Raw genomic sequence first — 19,635 nt, forward strand, 5'->3', positions numbered from 1 at the left:
GAACACATCAAACAACTCGGGAGGCACCAATGTAAGTTGTGGAAACTTATGGAACTAGCACGAGACTTCCGGTTTGAAAACTAAGTCGAGGAAGACACTTTTTTCATACTTAAGCTTGAAAATAGGCCATCGGGTGCCAAAATCGTGTAACAGTCACGAGAAGGCCCAATGAACGCCTTGAACACCTTGGGAGGGACCAATGTAAGTTGTAAAAACTTACAGAACTAGCACGGGACTTCCGGTTTGAAAACAATGTATCAATCACGAGAATGTCCGAGGAATACCTCAAACACCTCAGGAGAGACCATTGTAAGTTGCGGAAACTTACGGAACTTCAACGGGACTCCCGACTTGAAAACGAAGCCAAAAAATGCACTTTTTTTCACACTTAATCCTGAAAATAGGCCATCAAAATTGTGTAACAGTCACGAGAAGGCCCGGGGAACACCTCACACCTCGAGAGCAACCAATGTAAGTTGTGGGAACTCACCGAACTAGCATGGGGCTCCCGGTTTGAAAACTATGTCGGAAAAGTCACTTTTTTCACACTTAAGCTTAAAAATAGGACATCAGGAGCCAAAATCGTGTAACAGTCACGGGAAGGCCCAGGAAACGCATCAAACACCTCAGGAAGGACCAATAGAAGTTGTGGAAACTTACGGAACTAGCAAGGGACTTCCGGTTTGAAATCTAAGTCAAAAAAATGCACTTTTTTTCACACTTAGGCTTGAAAATAGACCATCAGTGGCCAAATTCGTGTAACAGTCACGAGAAGGCCCAAGCAACACCTCAAACACCTCGGGGGGGGACCAATGCAGGTTGTGAAAATTTACGGAACTTGCACGGGACTCCTCGTTTCAAAACTAAGTCAAAAATTGCACTTTTTTCACACTTAATCTTGAAAATAGGCCATCAGGGGCCAAAATTGTGTAACAGTCACGAGAACCCTAGCGAAACCCCTCAAACACCTCAAGAGGGACAAATATAAGTGGTAGAAATTTACAGAACTAGCACGGGAGTCCCGGTTTGAAAACTAAGTGGAAAAAGACACTTTTTTCAAACTTAAGTTCGAAAATAGGGCATCAGGGGGCCAAAATCGCGTAACGGTCACGAGAAGGCGTGGGAACACGTCAAACACCTTGGTAGGGACCAATGCAAGTTGTGCAAACTTGCGGAACTGGCACAGGACTCCCGGTTTGAAAACTAAGTCAAAAATGCACTTTTTTCACACTTAAGGTTAAAAATAAGCCATCGGGGGCCAAAATCGTGTAGCATTCAGTAGAACACCCGGGGAACGCCTTGGGAGGGATCAATGTATGTTATTGAAACTTACAGAACTAGCATGTGACTGCCGGTTTGAAAACTAAGCCGAAAAAGGCACGTTTCTCACACTTAAGCTTGAAAATTGGCCATCAGGGGGCCAAAATCGTGTAATAGTCACGAGAAGGCCCATGGAACACATCAAACAACTTGGGAGGGACCAATGTAAGTTGTGGAAACTTACGGAACTAGCACGGGACTTCCGGTTTGAAAACTAATTTGAAAAAGACATTTTTCTCACACTTAAGCTACAAAATAAGCCATCGGGGACCAAAATCGTGTAACAGTCACGAGTAGGCCCGTGGAACACCTCAAACACCTCGGGAGGGACCGATGTAAGTTGAGAAAACTTACGGAACTAGTACGGGACTCCTGGTTTGAAAACTATATAAAAAAATGCACTTTTTTTCACATTTAAGCTTGTAAATAGGCCATCGGGGGCCAAAATCGGGTAACTATCACGAGAAGGCCCGGGGAACACCGCAAACACCTCGGGATGGACTAATGCAAGTTGTGAAAGCTTACGGAACTTGCACGGGACTCCTGGTTTGAAAATTAAGTCAAAAAATGCACTGTTTCCCACTTAATCATGAAAGTAGGCCATTGGGCGCCAAAGTTGTGTAACAGTCACGAGAAAGCCCAGAGAATACCTTGAACACCTCCAGGGGGACCAATGTAAGTTGTGGAAACTTACAGAACTAGCACAGGACTACCGGTTTGAAACTAAGTCGAAAAAGGCACTTTTTTCACACTTAAGCTTGAAAATAGGCCATCGGGGGCCAAAATCGTGTAACAGTCACGAGATGGCCCGGGGAACACATCAAACACCTTAGGACGGACCAATGTAAGTTGTGGAAATTTACGGAACTAGCACGACACTTCCGGTTTGAAAACTAAGTCGAAAAAGCCACTTTTTTCACACTTAAGCTTGAAAATAGGCCATCGGGGGCCAAAATCGTATAACAGGCGCGAGACTTTCCGGGGAACACCTCAAACACCTCTAGAGGGACCAATGTAAGTTGTGGAAAGTTACAGAACAAGCATGGGACTCCCAGTTTGAAAACTAAGTCAAAAAATGCATGTTTTTCACTTAAAGCTTGAAAATAGGCCATCGGGGGCCAAATTTTTGTAACAGCCACGAGAAGGCCCGGGGAACACCTCAGACGCCTCGAGAGGGACTGATGTAAGTTTTGAAAACTTACAGAACAGGCGCAGGACTCCCGATTTGAAAACTGAGTCGAAAAAGACACTTTTTTTCACACTTAACGTTGAAAATAGGTCATCGGGGAACGAAATCGATTAACAGTCAGGAGAAGTCCCGGGGAACACCTCAAACACCTCGGGGAGGGACCAATGTAAGTTGTGGAAATTTATGAAACTGCCACGGGACTCCCCGATTTGAAAACTAAACCAAAACAAGCACTTTTTTCACACTTAAGGTTGAAAATAGGCCATCGATGGCCAAAATCGATTAACAGTCACGAGAAGGCTCGGGGAACACCTCAAACACCTCGGGAGGGACCAATATAAGTTTTGGAAACTTACGGAATTACCCCGGAACTTCCGATTTGAAAACTAAGTCCAAAAAGCCACTTTTCTCGCATTTAAGCTTGAAAATTGGCCATCAGGGGCCAACATCATGTAACAGTCATGAGAAGGCACAGGAAACACATCAAACACCTCGGAAGGGACCAATGTAAGTTGTGGAAACTTACGAAACTAGCACGGGACTCCCGGTTTCAAAACTAAGTCAAAAGATGCATTTTTTTCACACTTAAGGTTGAAAATAGGCCATCGGGAGCCAAAATCGTGTAACAGTCTCGAGTAGGTGTGGGGAACACCTCAAATACCTACCAATGTAAGTTGTGGAAACTTACAGAAGTAGCACGGGACTCCCGGTTTGAAAACTAAGACAAAAAAGACACATTTTTCACACTTAAGCTTGAAAATAGTCCATTAGGGGCCACAATCGTGTAACAGTCACGAGAAGGCTCAGGGAATACCTCGAACACCTTGGGAAGGACCAATGTAAGTTGTGGAAACTTATAGAACTGGCACGAGATTCCGGTTTGAAAACTAAGTCAAAAAATGTAATTTTTTCACACTTAAGGTTGAAAATAGGCCATCGGAGGCTAAAATCGTGTAACAGTCATGAGAAGGCCCGGGGAACACCTCAAAGGAACTAGCACGGGACTCCCGATTTGAAAAATAAGTCCAAAAAGGCAATTTTCTCAAACTTAATTGTGAAAATAGGCCATCGCGGGCCAAAATCGTGTAACAATCACGACAAGGCCCAAGGAACACATCAAACAACTCGGGAGGCACCAATGTAAGTTGTGGAAACTTATGGAACTAGCACGAGACTTCCGGTTTGAAAACTAAGTCGAGGAAGACACTTTTTTCATACTTAAGCTTGAAAATAGGCCATCGGGTGCCAAAATCGTGTAACAGTCACGAGAAGGCCCAATGAACGCCTTGAACACCTTGGGAGGGACCAATGTAAGTTGTAAAAACTTACAGAACTAGCACGGGACTTCCGGTTTGAAAACAATGTATCAATCACGAGAATGTCCGAGGAATACCTCAAACACCTCAGGAGAGACCATTGTAAGTTGCGGAAACTTACGGAACTTCAACGGGACTCCCGACTTGAAAACGAAGCCAAAAAATGCACTTTTTTTCACACTTAATCCTGAAAATAGGCCATCAAAATTGTGTAACAGTCACGAGAAGGCCCGGGGAACACCTCACACCTCGAGAGCAACCAATGTAAGTTGTGGGAACTCACCGAACTAGCATGGGGCTCCCGGTTTGAAAACTATGTCGGAAAAGTCACTTTTTTCACACTTAAGCTTAAAAATAGGACATCAGGAGCCAAAATCGTGTAACAGTCACGGGAAGGCCCAGGAAACGCATCAAACACCTCAGGAAGGACCAATAGAAGTTGTGGAAACTTACGGAACTAGCAAGGGACTTCCGGTTTGAAATCTAAGTCAAAAAAATGCACTTTTTTTCACACTTAGGCTTGAAAATAGACCATCAGTGGCCAAATTCGTGTAACAGTCACGAGAAGGCCCAAGCAACACCTCAAACACCTCGGGGGGGGACCAATGCAGGTTGTGAAAATTTACGGAACTTGCACGGGACTCCTCGTTTCAAAACTAAGTCAAAAATTGCACTTTTTTCACACTTAATCTTGAAAATAGGCCATCAGGGGCCAAAATTGTGTAACAGTCACGAGAACCCTAGCGAAACCCCTCAAACACCTCAAGAGGGACAAATATAAGTGGTAGAAATTTACAGAACTAGCACGGGAGTCCCGGTTTGAAAACTAAGTGGAAAAAGACACTTTTTTCAAACTTAAGTTCGAAAATAGGGCATCAGGGGGCCAAAATCGCGTAACGGTCACGAGAAGGCGTGGGGAACACGTCAAACACCTCGGTAGGGACCAATGCAAGTTGTGCAAACTTGCGGAACTGGCACAGGACTCCCAGTTTGAAAACTAAGTCAAAAATGCACTTTTTTCACACTTAAGGTTAAAAATAAGCCATCGGGGGCCAAAATTGTGTAGCATTCAGTAGAACACCCGGGGAACGCCTTGGGAGGGATCAATGTATGTTATTGAAACTTACAGAACTAGCACGTGACTGCCGGTTTGAAAACTAAGCCGAAAAAGGCACGTTTCTCACACTTAAGCTTGAAAATTGGCCATCAGGGGGCCAAAATCGTGTAATAGTCACGAGAAGGCCCATGGAACACATCAAACAACTCGGGAGGGACCAATGTAAGTTGTGGAAACTTACGGAACTAGCACGGGACTTCCGGTTTGAAAACTAATTTGAAAAAGACATTTTTCTCACACTTAAGCTACAAAATAGGCCATCGGGGACCAAAATCGTGTAACAGTCACGAGTAGGCCCATGGAACACCTCAAACACCTCGGGAGGGACCGATGTAAGTTGAGAAAACTTACGGAACTAGTACGGGACTCCTGGTTTGAAAACTATATCAAAAAATGCATTTTTTTTCACATTTAAGCTTGTAAATAGGCCATCGGGGGCCAAAATCGGGTAACTATCACGAGAAGGCCCGGGGAACACCGCAAACACCTCCTGAGGAAGGATATTTTGGATCTTACCCAATTCATTAAGGAAGAGTTGCCTGTAAGGTATTTGGGAGTTCCTTTGATCACCACTAGATTGCGAGCTAGTGACTGTAGGAGTTTAGACACTAGAATTACTAAAATGTTGAAATCTTGGACCAACAAGGTCTTGTCTTATGCTGGGAGGGCCCAGCTTATCAAGACAATCTTATTCTCTATGCAAGTTTACTGGTCCTCTCTTTTTATCCTTCCAAAAAAAGTGATTAAAGAGATTGAATCATTATGTAGAGCTTTTCTTTGGATTGGTTTGGATCTTAAACAAACTGCGCCTAAAGTGGCTTGGGATAAAATTAGTGCTCCTGTTAATGAATGGGGCCTTGGTTTTAAAAATATGGAGGTGTGGAATAAGGCTGTTGTGTCTAAACATGTTTGGTTCTTAATCTCTAGTGGAGAGCAGTCTGCGTGGTGCCAATGGGTTAAATCCTACCTCTTAAAAGAAAACTGCTTTTGGGGTATCAAAACCCCAAGTAATCCTTCCTGGGTTTGGAGGAAGTTACTATCATTGAGAGAAAGGATCTATCCCCTTGTTAAATGGGTGGTTGGTCCTGGTAGTAAGGTTTTCCTTTGGCATGATAATTGGCATCCTTTTGGTTCCCTGTGAGAGAAATATGGTGCTAGATTTGTGTATGATACTGGTCTCCTGAGCCAATCCAAGGTTGACTTTGTGATTTCTGTTACTGGTTGGCATTGGCCTAATGCTTCCTCTTGGGAAGTGCAGGAAATTGTGGGGCACTCTCCTCCTATCATGGTGCCAACCATTGGTAGTAGGGATGAGGTAATTTGGCTGCCAAATAAGAGTGGGTTGTTTACTATTGGGTCTGTTTGGAATCTTTGGAGAAAGAAGTGGCCTAAGGTATCTTGGGCTGATCTTTTGTGGGGTCCTTACAACATCCCTAAAGCTAGCTTTGTTGTTTGGATGGCTATCTTAGGGAGACTGAATACTGGGGACAGACTTGCCACCTTTGGCATTAATGGGGTCTCCAATTGTCAATTTTGTACCCATAATGGGGAAGATCACCAACATCTATTCTTTCAATGTCCATTTGCCTTGCGAGTGTGGACTGCTATCTAAGACAAATGCCAAGTAAATTGGCAGAATATTCCATGGAGTGACCTACCTCAGGTAGTGGCTGCTGACTGTAAAGGAAAATCCTTAGCTACCATCATTAGACGATTGAGCTTTGTAGCTCAGTTTACCATATGTGGCTAGAAAGAAATAATAGAATATTTTCCCATGAAAAGAAACCTGAAGAAGTGGTGGTCAAAGGCATTGTGTCTCTTGTCAGATACAGACTTTTGGCTATCTCCAACATCAAGAACTCAAACTGAGGAATGGTTCCTCCAAGAGTGGAGGCTTCCTGCCTCTATCCTTAAATGAGTGTTGTGTTGTGGGTTGAGTTGTTGGTGAGCCAGTATAAGAGGGCCTAGTGATGTGAGCCATATAGTGAGGTTTTTAAATCTAATCATTATATTTGTTTGGTTCTAATGTGTGTTGTTGCAGATTTGCAGGCCATTCCAGTGGAGTAAAGAGTATAGCAATAGGAGGGTTGAGTGCAGTGAGTTTATAAATCCTGTGAGGAGTGTTGTAAGGTGTGGGTTGAGTGAAATAGCCCTATAATATTTTCTAATACTGCTGCAGGTACATATGCTGGTACAATTTTTAGGGATATCCATTGTTGAGGGTTGAGTGATTGAGTGTATAATTTGTTGGTTAATTAGGGTTTCTTCTCTAACTTGCTGTTAATTGTTGAGTGTCCTTTATTTGTGGGTTGAGTGACCAAGGAATTTACATAAGTGAGAATTGTTGCGGGTTTTCTTTATTTTTATATTCTTATTCGTGATTATATATAGCTTCATCGCTGTTTACTAATCTGAATTGGATCAGGGTAATCAAGGTTCTTACACTTGCTTTGGTTGTTAGGTTTTATTAATCGATGGAGGTAGTGTTTGCTGCGTTGTTTGCTGTGTAGTTTGCAGTATCCGGTTTGAAGACTCTCATGGTTGAGGCTGCATAGGTGCGCCAAACCTAGTGGAATCTAGTTGGAAATTCGTTGTTCTTATTATGATAGTTGGCTCTTTTGTTTATGTTTTGATTTACACAGTTTTGAATGGTATAGCTCTTTTATTATGGTAATTGTCCTATCCCTGCGGGCTATGTAGGGTAAAGCTCTTTTTTTTGTTCTCTTTTCTTTCTCTTTTGTTGGAACCGTTTGGCATTTTGGACATGTTGACTTTGCTAGGTTTCTTCTTGCCTTTGCTACAAAGTTGGTTCTCCCCTGTTCATCACCCCTATGTGCTGTATATGGCTGCTGAACAGGTTTTGGTTTTTTATGGTTGTTAGAGTGGATCACGCTGGTTCTGTTGTTGGTCGGTGCTATGTAGAAACTCTCTTTTCTAGTTTTGGTTTTGGGGTTCACTGGGCTGTTGCTGCTTTGCTGCTATGGTGCATTTATCCTAGGGGGATTTTCAGGTCTAGTTTTGTCTTTATTTGTTTGTGCTTTTCGAGTTCGAGTTTGTTCTCAGCTCATTTGTTCTTTATCTGTTGGGCCGATGCTTTTGTTAATAGTTTATAGTTCTTTGTTCTACTTCTTTTTTGTTTTGCTTGTCACTATTTGTTTGTATAGTTGGCTAGATCCTGGGGCATGCCCCTTGTATTCTTGTATTTTCTTCTGTTTTATTTTATGACTTATTCACTCAAAAAAAAAAAAAAAAATCTCTACAAAATATTTCTCTTTGTTCTTCCCTCCTATGTCACCATTGTAAAATCTAAGGATTTGGAGTGTGGATATAATATTAAGAAACTCTAATAACTTCTTAATGAAAAATGTTTCAGACCACTAATTCAATACCACTAATACACCACTAATGATATGACACCATGTGGACTCCATCACTGATATGATAATTTGGCCTTTGTTTTTTATTTTTACTTTTATTTTTTTCTTCTTGCACTGCTAGCTCATTAGAGCTGACATTAATACTACTACTTTAGAGCACTGAATCAGTGTTGGGTCTTAATTGACAAAGGGTTTTCCAAATGAGGCTTGTAATTCAAGTGTCCGATCTAGATCGTTTTCACATCAAGTAATATGGTTACCCGTGTTATTTTTATTCAACTATATATAGTGGGTGTTTGGAATGTTGCTATTTTAGTAAGATATTTTAATTTTTAGCTATTTTAGTAAGATATTTTAATTTTTAGCTATTTTAGTAAGCTAAAAATCTGTGTTTAAGAAGATAGATTTTTTTTGTAGTTGAATGTGATGTTTGTAAGAGAAAAAGTGAAATGATTATAAATTTTAACATTTTATTTTATTAATTATTTTAGCATATTTTGTCCTATTGTAAATTTTAACCCAAAAAAAAGGCTAAAATTCAACTTGCCAAACACCCCCATAAAGTGAACAAACTACTTGATGTCCAAACCTTCTTTTTATGCCACGTGTCCCATATTTCTTAGAGAAATATAAAATTAAATATTAAGGTGATAAAAGGCACTTGAACCTAAAATCATTGGTTTAATAAACAATACTTCTACCACTAAAGCAATAGACACTATATTTTTAATTCAAAATCAAAATGTATATTTTATAGATTTAACATGACATTTATTGGGTGACACTCACCCACTAGTGTGTATATATATATATATATATATGAAGTGTTGTTCAGGACACCGAAACAAAAATAAAAAATAAAAGAAACCTTAATGTAGAGAGAGAGAGAACAAAGACGTTCAGTGAATAATTAATTAAACAAAAAGCGTACACAATCATGAGACAAACAGGGAGATGGTTATAAGTTATTTATGCCATCTATTTCTAACTGTCGTGCTGCTGCTACTCATCCTCCTATTGCAAATATTGAGTGGGTGAGTGAACGAGCGGATGTCATAATACTTTGGACTATACCCAATGGATGATTCCCGTTGAAATGCGAAACAACCTCAACCTCATCTTCATCTTCATCTTCATCTTCATCTTCATCCTCATCAAGCAAGACTACCTCTCAACATATTCCATCGCCTTCCTCTTAACAGATTCAATCCTTTCTTCATCACCTACAGACTTTCATACTTTTTGAATAAGAACTGCATTTCCAACAAACCACACTTATTCACTCACTCATGTGACAAGGAAAGTCTCAAAAACTAAATCTTCAGCATGAGCACGAAAAAAAAAAAAAAAAAAACAAAACAAAACAAAAACAAACACAACCAACCAGTTAGGTTGCACACACCTTCATCCTTTTAGGTGGAAGGCTCAAACTTGTTGCCCTCTCAAATAATGCACGAATCACATCCACATCACCAAGTCGAATTTCCTGTTTGTTAATTTTTTTTTTTAAGACAAATTTTAATGCATAAAGCAAACTATATTTTTTTATCATTCATTGTTAAAAATAAACAACAGAAATAGAAGAAAAGGATTTTTACTTGATCAAGATAAATGCTCCACAAATCTGTTCTCTTTGGGTACTCGCGAAGCATTCCCATCGCCCTCTATCAGGAACCCCACATTTGAACTCTAGAATAGCTGCTTGCGAGAGGAACTTAATGTGCTTATGCCGGGGAAGGCATACAACAGCTCATTTTACAATAGACTGAACTTCATCCTGATTTTGATTCAAAAGCCACTGAATCCGCCTTAACCAAACCTATAAAAAATAAAAATTAATAAAAAACGTATGGTGAAGTCTAGTAGATTAATTTGATAGCTCCGCCACTCGAGGAAAAAACAATAACAATACTCTAGTTTATTATATCATAAAAATACCTTGCATGAATGCTTTGAATTTCTTGCTCATTTTGCTGAGAAGCTCGTCAGCCAACTTGTGTTGCTCAGTCCTTTCATACATTCCCAACAGTGCCAGATGCACCTTTTTGGGATCACAATACTGCAATGCTCTTCCAAATATTTTTGAAACAACGTCCTGTAAAGAAAAACTAAAGTAAGAAAACTCCTAGAAGCTATTGAAATGATACTGATGGTGAGAGAGTTTTTTTGGAAACAAGGCAAAAGGATATACATGTATAGTATATATATTTTACCTCTGGAGGATATCCATATTCATTCTCTAAATTAAAATAAGCCACCCATACATTCAACTTCTCAGATTCTTCTCGGATGTTTATTGTCTTCAAAGCCCTAAAGAACACAACAGAGACATAGAGTGAGAAGCAAACTAGCACACATTATGAACATAAAAGCCAATTTGTGGATGTGCATTTATTTTATTTTTTTGATGCAACTAGCTACTGCTGACACAAAAAATGGCTCGTTGGTTCAACCACAGCATATTTGATGAAGGGAATATAAGGTAAAACCAAAAAATTTGAATGTAGAGAAAAATGAAACCAAAGAAGAAAGAAACAAAGAAAAAAAAAAAGAACAAATCAATACAATAAGACATCACGTGACCAGAAAGCTGAAATGCAATTCAGGACCCACAATAATGTCGGCCTTGTTTGGTTTGTGTTTCTCAAAAAATTTTGGGAAAAATTCTCTACAAATAAGTTTTCAAAAGTAATCAAACCAAACAAATTTTCTCAAAATTTTTTTCCAAAACTTGTTTGGTTTACAAGTTTTCCAAACAAATCTCTCTCTCATACACATCAAATCAATCACTTTTTCCAAAACTCTCTCAAAATAATTTTTCAAAACATCTTTTGAAAAAAAACCAAACCAAACAAATTTTCGTACTTTTTATCTCAAAACATGTTTCTCAAATACAAACCAAACAAGCCCGTCAATTCTCTGCTTCAAGTCCAAGATCACTAATCCACTTTCACATCCTGTTCAGATATTCTCGCTTTTTCTTGACAAACAAAAGCTTACACACAAGACCATGCACTCATATGTTCCATGTGGCTATTCACTCAACAAATCAGTCTCATTATTTTGAAAATTTAAGGTTTAGCATTTACTTTTCAACTCAAATTAAGCAAGCCTTTGTCTCAATTATCTCAGCTCAATTTGAATATTTTCTTTCTTCATACTACCAGAGAAATGCTTATTATAACATTGATAAAAGCAGGCAGTGGATTGGATCCCATTGTTAATAACTTTTAGTATTTCCTGTTAAAAAATAAATCATAAGGAGAATAATAACAATAAAAAGACACATTTAGGGACAAAATGTTTTGCTTGAAGCAAGAATTTCAAATAAGATTTAAAAAATAAAATAAAAATACAAATGCAGAAAAAAAAAAGAACACTCCATATGTTTTTGCCAGAGCAAACTAGAAACTAATAATACAGCTAAATGATTACCTCTCAGCAATTGAGCGGGCTTTCTCAACATCAGCCAAAGAAAGCATAAATGCCATGTACTTTATCCAGACAAAGCTGCTATTTGGGGAAATTCTAACCACTTTCTCAAATTCATCAGCACTTCTTGGAATATCTTTCTCTAATAGCCTTTCTTCAGCAGCCCTAATTTCTCGTTCCCTGAGCAGAACAATTTCCATTCTTAACAGGAAAACTGAGACAGACAGCCTTTAATAAGAAAATCATGAAAATATGTGAATAAAAAAATTACCTCTTCATTGGCTTTCTTCTTTGCCTGGCTTTTATTCTTTTGATCTACAGCATCAGCATTAACCATGTCTGATTTCTCTATATCATCGAGAGGGACCTCAAGTGGAAGAATAGAAGCCCTCGCTTCCACTTCAGCAGGAAGAGGATGCTGCCCATTTTCACATTCAAAGTCCAAATTCTACATCCCGAATGAGCCTCTATCTGGCAACATTGTTAACCTAGTACCCACCATGTGATCTTTTTCCTCAATGGCATCATCATACTTCTGCTTTGAAGGAGCTTGAATGTCATAATTGCTCATAAAATAAGAATTCTTCATCCTAAGAGAAACTCGTTGTCTATCCTCATCCACCTGATAATAGTTTGAAAAACAGAAGAAAATAAAAAATACAGCTTCTGTAGCCACAGAGAGTTACTCAAACTGGCAGAAGTTCCATAGCAGCTGTTCCTATTTTAGATAATATTTAGAGAAATTATTCATTTGAATCAATATACATGTTCTCCAGAGTGTAGAAAGAGGTTACAATAATCACCATTCAGCAATCATAACACAACAACCACACTGCTTGCAAAGCTTGACATGCAATTGTTTACCTTCAAAACCTTTGATGTAACTCTCTCCCCTGCTCTGTATTTAGTTTCAATATTGTCAACATGATCATCAGAAAGCTCGGAAATATGGCATAATCCAACCTAGGCAGAAGAAGAATGCAATTATAAACCCAAACTAATATGCAGTCCGCTGCCAGAGCAGGATACCATGTGTTACATAACCTAAAAAGAGTTGGGGCACACCTACCCATAAAACACATCCTATATTCAAAGTTTGGTAAAATCAAACAAATGTGATGATTGTACAAACTGGCTTATTATTATAGTGACAGAAGTTGATGGGCAGATGTTACCGCCACCCGTTACGGCCGCTTTTGCAGTGTGATTGAGATTCACAGGTGTGTCGGCCGTAGCGGCTACCGTAGCGGTCTTAACGGTGCCGTAACAGCCGTAACGGCCTGTTACGCACTGTTACGTAACGGTTCCAAATTGTTTCTTTCCAACAAACACACAAAAAAAAGCTGAAAATGGGGGAAGAGGGATAGAGAGAAGAGAGAAGATAAAGAGAGAAAATGGAGAAGCAAGAGATAGAAAGAGAGAAGAGGGAAGATGAAGAACATGTTATTGATTCGTTGAAGTTGTAAGACCTATGTTATTCTATTCAGCTGCTATCACTCAACCATTTTGTTTGTGTGTGTCTATCTATATATTGTTTGAAAATAATAATAATAATGAGTGTGGTCATTATCTATTTGGGTTGGTTAAAATATGTATATATATATATTTAGGCTTTTATTTATTCTTTTACTTTTGTCATTGTTTATCTTATATATAATAGTTAGTGATTGATTTTTTGTATAATATAAAGTCATTAATTATTAAAATAAAATGAAAAAAACTCAGTTTATAGTAATTTAAAAATATGAAATATATTAGATCATACTTAAAAATTTATAAAAATTAATCAATATTTATTTTTAACCCAATAAATATGATCATGGAAAAAAAATATGCGTATCCGTAAGTTTGTTTCAAAGTGTGCGAAAAATAAAAAAATTCACGATTCCGGTTACCGCAACCGTGACACTACGGCCTTTACACCCCGCAACCGCAACCGCGCCACCGCCACCGTTACGGCGACCGCAACCGCTTTTTAAAACCTTGATTTCATATGATTTTCCAGCAAAGGGGGCAGTTTTTCGGAAATCTAAATTGCCAGCTTAAATAAGTCCTATTAACTATTTAAATAAGGCCTATTAACCATACATCTTAAATAACTACTTCATCGAAAAAAGACAAGTGATTCAATACTAGAGAGCTGACTATTATATATCATATGATTTTCCAGAAAAAGGGGCAGTTTTTCTGAAATCTAAATTGCCAGCTTTGTGTGGAGCAATTTTCAGTTCCATCGGATATTGAAGGTGCTGACTGGCCGATTGGGATCACCAGCCAGGTTTATTGGAGCGTAATGTTAAGCTCTGGGCCCCATTGGTATTCAGGTCCCTGGTGTGCTGTTTGACAGTTAATTTTTTTGGGTCAGTTCAACATTGTTTTGCAATTTTCTAATATGATTTGGTGATATTAGTTCCTATTTTTTGTTGGGTGTTTGCTGACTGCTTGCAGCACCCACTAAACAAGAAAAGAAGGAGGGGGGGTGTTTGGTGGTCAGTTGAAGGGTTACAATAATAATGCAAAATGATAAGTGCAAAAGAACGAAATAGAATTTTAATTATATACGGACTTGGTGATGCAAGAAAGCACCAGTAATTCTAAATACTTACAGTGTTGTTGAGTTCACTGTTGCTGACAGTAGTAGACTTCTGAGAATGAATGCCATCTGAAGTTGTGCGTAATGACAAATCAACCTGGAAAGTTCCCTTAACTGAATGGCTGATTTCTAGGACTTTGCATTTGACAAATTGTCCCTCATGATATCCAGACAATGGGTCAGAAACCCATAAGTCTGTCAATTCAATAAAATGGACCTTTCCATACCGGTGTGGATCTATTTTGATGAGCATTCCACCCACACCAGGAAGAATTTTGGAAATCCTGCCGCCCACAACATCACCTTCGTGAATATGGTATGCTACATTCCCATTCAAGTGATTGCTTGTGTCATCTATCTTAGTAGTTTCACAACCAAGTGTTCTATCAGGAGCAGAATAAATTAGACGCAGCACGAAACGTAACAGCTTTTTCTCCTTATTAGCACTTAAAATATAACCAGATATTGCTTTCCCCACAGTATAGCGCTTCTGGAATTCCTGAAGTTCAGTAGGTTCACATGAACTGTCAAGAACGTAGAGCTGAGCCTTCACATGTCGAGACATTGTTAACCAGATCCATTCACTATCCAATTTATAGACAAATCCAGTAACATGTTGCCCAATTGAATAACTGAAATCTTCATTGCCAAGCTTAACTCCCATTTCTGTAGAACCTGGATAAGCAATTGCATTTGGATCAACTTGAGTGATAAAACAGATACTAGAACAAAGTTTGGGTCATGTGCAACTTAGACCAACTAATGCACCAGCAAGGGCTGATTTGATACATGTTGCAGTCTCAAACAGAACACAGAGGAAAACAGAGGACATGGGTTAAGGGAGTGGCCTTGGATCTCACCGAGCATTGCTTTGAATAGACCCAACCAGAGAAAAAGGATAAAAACTGCACCCAGCAGATAAAAAAATATCTACTTTTTTAATATAAAAATTTACCATCACCTACCACACACTTACCATCACCTACCACAGTACCTACTACACTCACCTACCACCACCTACTCCTCACCTACTACACTCACCCTCTCCTATATAATGAGCCACTCACCATTTGTAATACACAGAATATCAAGATACATCAATCAATAATACAATTCTCTATTTCTCTTTATACATTAAATTTCTACATGGTATCAGAGCGAGGTTAACAACCTAGTCATTCTGTTTCACCGGCGGGCGGCAGTCTCGCCTTGGCCGCCCGCCGGACCTCTACACATACCTTGATCACTCTGCATGTGCTTCCTCCCCAAGCTCCGAATACTAGAAAGTTCTTAATTCCTCACTAACAATCAAAGCTGCTAGAACATCCATAAGTGATTCTTTATCCACCCCATCAGACGAATCCCTGATACGCTGCTTGTAGGTTCCATCTGCTTCATCTGAATCAAATAACTCATCATCCGAAGCGTCTGTATCCAAAGATTCTGCTTCAGTCCTTTCATCTTCTTCGTCCTCAACATATGCTTTATATGTCAAACGATCGCACCCTTGGGAATAGTGTAAGTCTCCGTCAGCTTGAATTCCTCGCCGGCGACGTGAGGTACGAGAGTCGCCGGAGCACGTATTCTCACGACCTCACGCGTCACAGCCTCGGTGTATTTCATTTCCCTCAATTGTTCGGAGGAGATCTGAATGTTCGATTCCGGAGACCAGATCGCCGCCACCTCACGGCGGACCTTGGCGAGGACCTCCGGGTGAGTGTCGAGGAAACCCACCGCCCACAGCAGCGAGGAAGTCGAGGCGTCCTGCGCCGCGAAGAGGAAATCGAAGATGTGGCCGCCGCTCTCGATCGACGAAGTGTGCGGCGGCGGCGCCTTGCCTTCTGCCGCAGCCTCCGCCTCCTCCCTCAGAACCTCTTGCATCCAGAAATCAATCCAACAAGTAGGATCTCGACCTTCCTTCATCTTCTTCTTACTCTCTTCAGAACGAGATTTCAACCCATAAGGCTTTGCTGGTGGCTTAAATCCATTCAGGCTCTGGAAGGTCACAGCCATGTGCAGATTAGTATCTGCTTCTGAAGCCCTCGAAGCAGCTGAAAGGTGGAGACGGTAATTGACTAGGGCCGACCCAAAGGGCTTGCTCTTTTCTAGCTCGGGTTTCGACCAGTCTCTTCACTCCTATTCTCTGTTTCTTTTATGATGATGGTGGCGACAAAAACAGACAAAAGAGAACACATCTTTCTCTATACCCAATGCCCTTCGTGTTGTTTACAGCTGTGTTTTTCTTTGGTCATCATTTGCTTTTATTTTATTTTACCCCATCATCCCCACCTTTTGCATATACCCATACTTCTTTTTTTATTTTTAAACCAAAAAAAAAAAAAAAAAAAAAAGTGGAGTGATTAAAAAAATGGTGGGTTGGACAGTGGAAAGATGAGAGAGAGAAGGCATGTGGGTGGTTGTCCATTGTGGAGGACAAACATCAGATAGAGAGTGGGTTATATTATATTCAGAAAGTGGGCGGTGAGAGTCATGCCCATGTGGGGCAATGGCTTTAGCAGATGTCTGTTCCAACATTAATTGTCTCATCTTTATAGAAGTGGAGTGCTGGCAGTGGTAGACTCGTATTAATTGTCTCATCTCTTTTTATTATATTATATTAAAAAAAAAAAAAAAAAAAACATCATCTCTCCTCCGTCTGCTTTCCAACTCCATTATTTTTTATTTATTTTCTCCAAACCATTTTCCTTATTTTCCCATCTTTCATTTTTTATTTCAATTATATTTTTATTATTTCTTTCTTTATTTTTCTTTCACATTATTTTTAATCTTTTTCCACTTCCATTCATATCATATAGTTTTGCACACCACACCATATTTTATTCATCTCAGGGATCCACCCCGATCACAATTTTACACACACACAAAAAAAAAAAAAAAAAAAAAAAAAAAAACACAACAACAGCTTTGTTTTCTTTTCTGCAGCCGGCCACCAATCAACCTCACTTCTTCGCCTATTCCGCCGGTCTCTTCTTCTTGCCTCCGTCCTGGGCGGCCCTTGACGGTGTTGCCTCCGTGTTTCCTTGTCCACCGAGCACGTTCACTCCCCCATACTCTTCCACTGCAGCATATGGCGGCCCTCCGAATCGGAACATCACGGTGGCCTTCCGCTTCAGCTCCTTGTTTTCTGTCTTTAGCACACTTATCTCTGCTCGCGCATCCTTATACATGCGTTGGAGCAGAGCCAGCTGGGAGTTTAACTGTTGCACCTCATTTGTCCTGCTCTGCAGCCGGTGCGACAAGTTTGTGACCGCAGTCATGGTTTCCACACATGACTTCAGAGTATACTGATTGGCCTCAATATCAGTTTGCACCGCCATTTTTTGCTCCACCGACCGCATCGGAAAGTTCAACGGAGCAAACACAGAGGTGTTTGGTTGAGGTTCACTGGCCACCGCACCAGTTCTCTCTCTTGTTGACTCATTGAGGTCGGGAAAGAGAGTGAGCAGCCCACGGGAAGACGAAGCCATTTTCTGGGCAACAGAGTGTTACAACGTATTACAGCGTTTCTCTCTCAGCAAAGGAAGAGTTTTTTCAGAGGTTTCTCTCAGTTTTTTTGTCTCAGCTTCTGCCTCAGCCTCAGCCTTCGTCTTGATTAAATAGCCGAGGCAGCCACGCGCATCGCGCGCCTCTTGCCACCAGACGACAAAACGGGCGCGCAAGCCAAGGCGCCCACGTGCCTCGCCATCATGTTCGGCACGCCTTTTTATGGATTGGGCACGCCTTTTGATGGCACGCCTTTTGATAGATTGGGCACACCTTTTGAGGGTGCGACTTTTTAAGGGTCCGACAAGACTCTGTAAACTGTCCCGACATTGATTCCGGTTAGCTCCTTCATGGGTCCGACAAGACTCTGTAAACTGTCCCGATATTAATTCTAGTTAGCTCCTTCATGGGTCCGACAAGACTCTGTAAACTGTCCCGACATTGATTCCGGTTAGCTCCTTTATGGGTCCGACAAGACTCTGTAAACTGTCCCGACATTGATTCCGGTTAGTTTCTACAAGGGTCCAGCAAGACTCCGTAAACTGTCACAACAACTATCACAACATTGTCTGCTACAACGGTCCGACATGACCCCATAAACTGTCTTCTACATCGGTCTGACACAACCATCCCGTGTCCTCTACAACGTTATGACACCACCATACAGTGTCTCATATCATCTTTTCTTTTATGTATTCGTCTATTTTCTTGTTTTGTAACTCTCTCCAAACTCAAGTTGGTTAGTTCCTATCCTCTTTGAGTTTGCGGGGGGCTGTTAAAATTTACCATCACCTACCACACACTCACCTACTACACTCACCTACCACCACCTACTCCTCACCTACTACACTCACCCTCTCCTATATAATGAGCCACTCACCATTTGTAATACACAGAATATCAAGATACATCAATCAATAATACAATTCTCTATTTCTCTTTATACATTAAATTTCTACATTAGCCATAAGAAACATCCGACGACAAGTAGTCAGCAACATGCTCAGGGACCAAATTTTGGGAAAATGGAGTAAAAATGAGCGGGTCATGGTAGTTAGGTACTGCTTTCTACAGCAACAAAAAGATACATATAAAATATGTCTGTGTGTTTGTGTTTAAAACAGTCGCTTAGACACGAAAGAGATGCACATTAAATACAGGTGTGAATGCCTTTTCATCTGTGCTCATACACGGATGAGGATGATCCCTAGAGCAATGCCCAACAACTATTAACAGACACATATAAGGTGTAAGCTTTTCTGTTTCTGAGTTAAACATATTACAAGATGTAAGCATTTCAACGAATTTATCTTCAAGTGGGATAACTACGAAGACAATTAATAGCATAAGGTGAGTCATGCTACAATAAAGGATACCGTCTTTTTTTCCACCAGGGATGAGAGCCAGATAGTTGATCTTTTTTTGGTTTTGAGAATTTTTGGGGTGATCTCAGGGCTAATTTGGCAAAAAGTAGTGTGGTGGGCATCAATTTGGCAAAAAGTAGTGTGGTGGGCATCAATTTGCAACGTAATAAGCTTCAACGAATGGCTTCGCTTCTAGGATGTGGTATTGAGGTACTTCCGTTCAAGTACCTGGGACTTCCACTGAGGGATACTCCTAGGAGTGAATCTTTTTGGAATCCAGTTGTGGAAAAGATTGGCAAGAGGTTGAAAGGGTGAAGCAAGGCTTTCCTCTCACGTGGGGGTAGATATACTCTAGTAAGACAGTTTTAAGCGGTATTTCTATTTTTTTTTTTTTTATCTTTGTTTAGGATTCCAATTAAGGTT

General features: G+C 40.1%; 1 protein-coding gene and 2 pseudogenes across 3 annotated transcripts in view; 1 reads left to right on the plus strand and 2 right to left on the minus strand.

Moving 5' to 3' along the window:
• Window positions 1–8,067, plus strand: part of LOC145788935 (uncharacterized) — a 61,568-nt gene extending 53,501 nt beyond the window's left edge. The window contains exon 5 of the mRNA XM_082873925.1: window positions 7,404–8,067. The gene's annotated coding sequence lies outside the window, so the exon portion shown is untranslated. The remainder of the gene's footprint in view (window positions 1–7,403) is intronic.
• A 975-nt stretch (window positions 8,068–9,042) lies between these two features.
• LOC145792678 (rRNA biogenesis protein RRP5-like) lies at window positions 9,043–12,161 on the minus strand (annotated as a pseudogene). The gene is made up of 7 exons (XR_014332424.1): window positions 12,023–12,161; window positions 11,755–11,931; window positions 10,533–10,629; window positions 10,258–10,414; window positions 9,918–10,138; window positions 9,722–9,805; window positions 9,043–9,572 (listed from the first exon to the last, which is right to left on the minus strand). The product of XR_014332424.1 is annotated as an rRNA biogenesis protein RRP5-like (transcript).
• A 38-nt stretch (window positions 12,162–12,199) lies between these two features.
• Window positions 12,200–19,635, minus strand: part of LOC145792676 (rRNA biogenesis protein RRP5-like) — an 87,038-nt pseudogene continuing 79,602 nt past the window's right edge. Inside the window, exons 28-30 of the transcript XR_014332423.1 lie at window positions 14,358–15,019; window positions 12,616–12,714; window positions 12,200–12,373 (exon numbers count right to left, since the gene is read on the minus strand). The product of XR_014332423.1 is annotated as an rRNA biogenesis protein RRP5-like (transcript). The remainder of the gene's footprint in view (window positions 12,374–12,615; window positions 12,715–14,357; window positions 15,020–19,635) is intronic.

The sequence above is a fragment of the Camellia sinensis genome, chromosome 6 (genome assembly GCF_055761805.1).
Source record: "Camellia sinensis isolate YWXY chromosome 6, ASM5576180v1, whole genome shotgun sequence".
In the NCBI taxonomy this organism is placed as follows: Eukaryota; Viridiplantae; Streptophyta; class Magnoliopsida; order Ericales; family Theaceae; genus Camellia; species Camellia sinensis.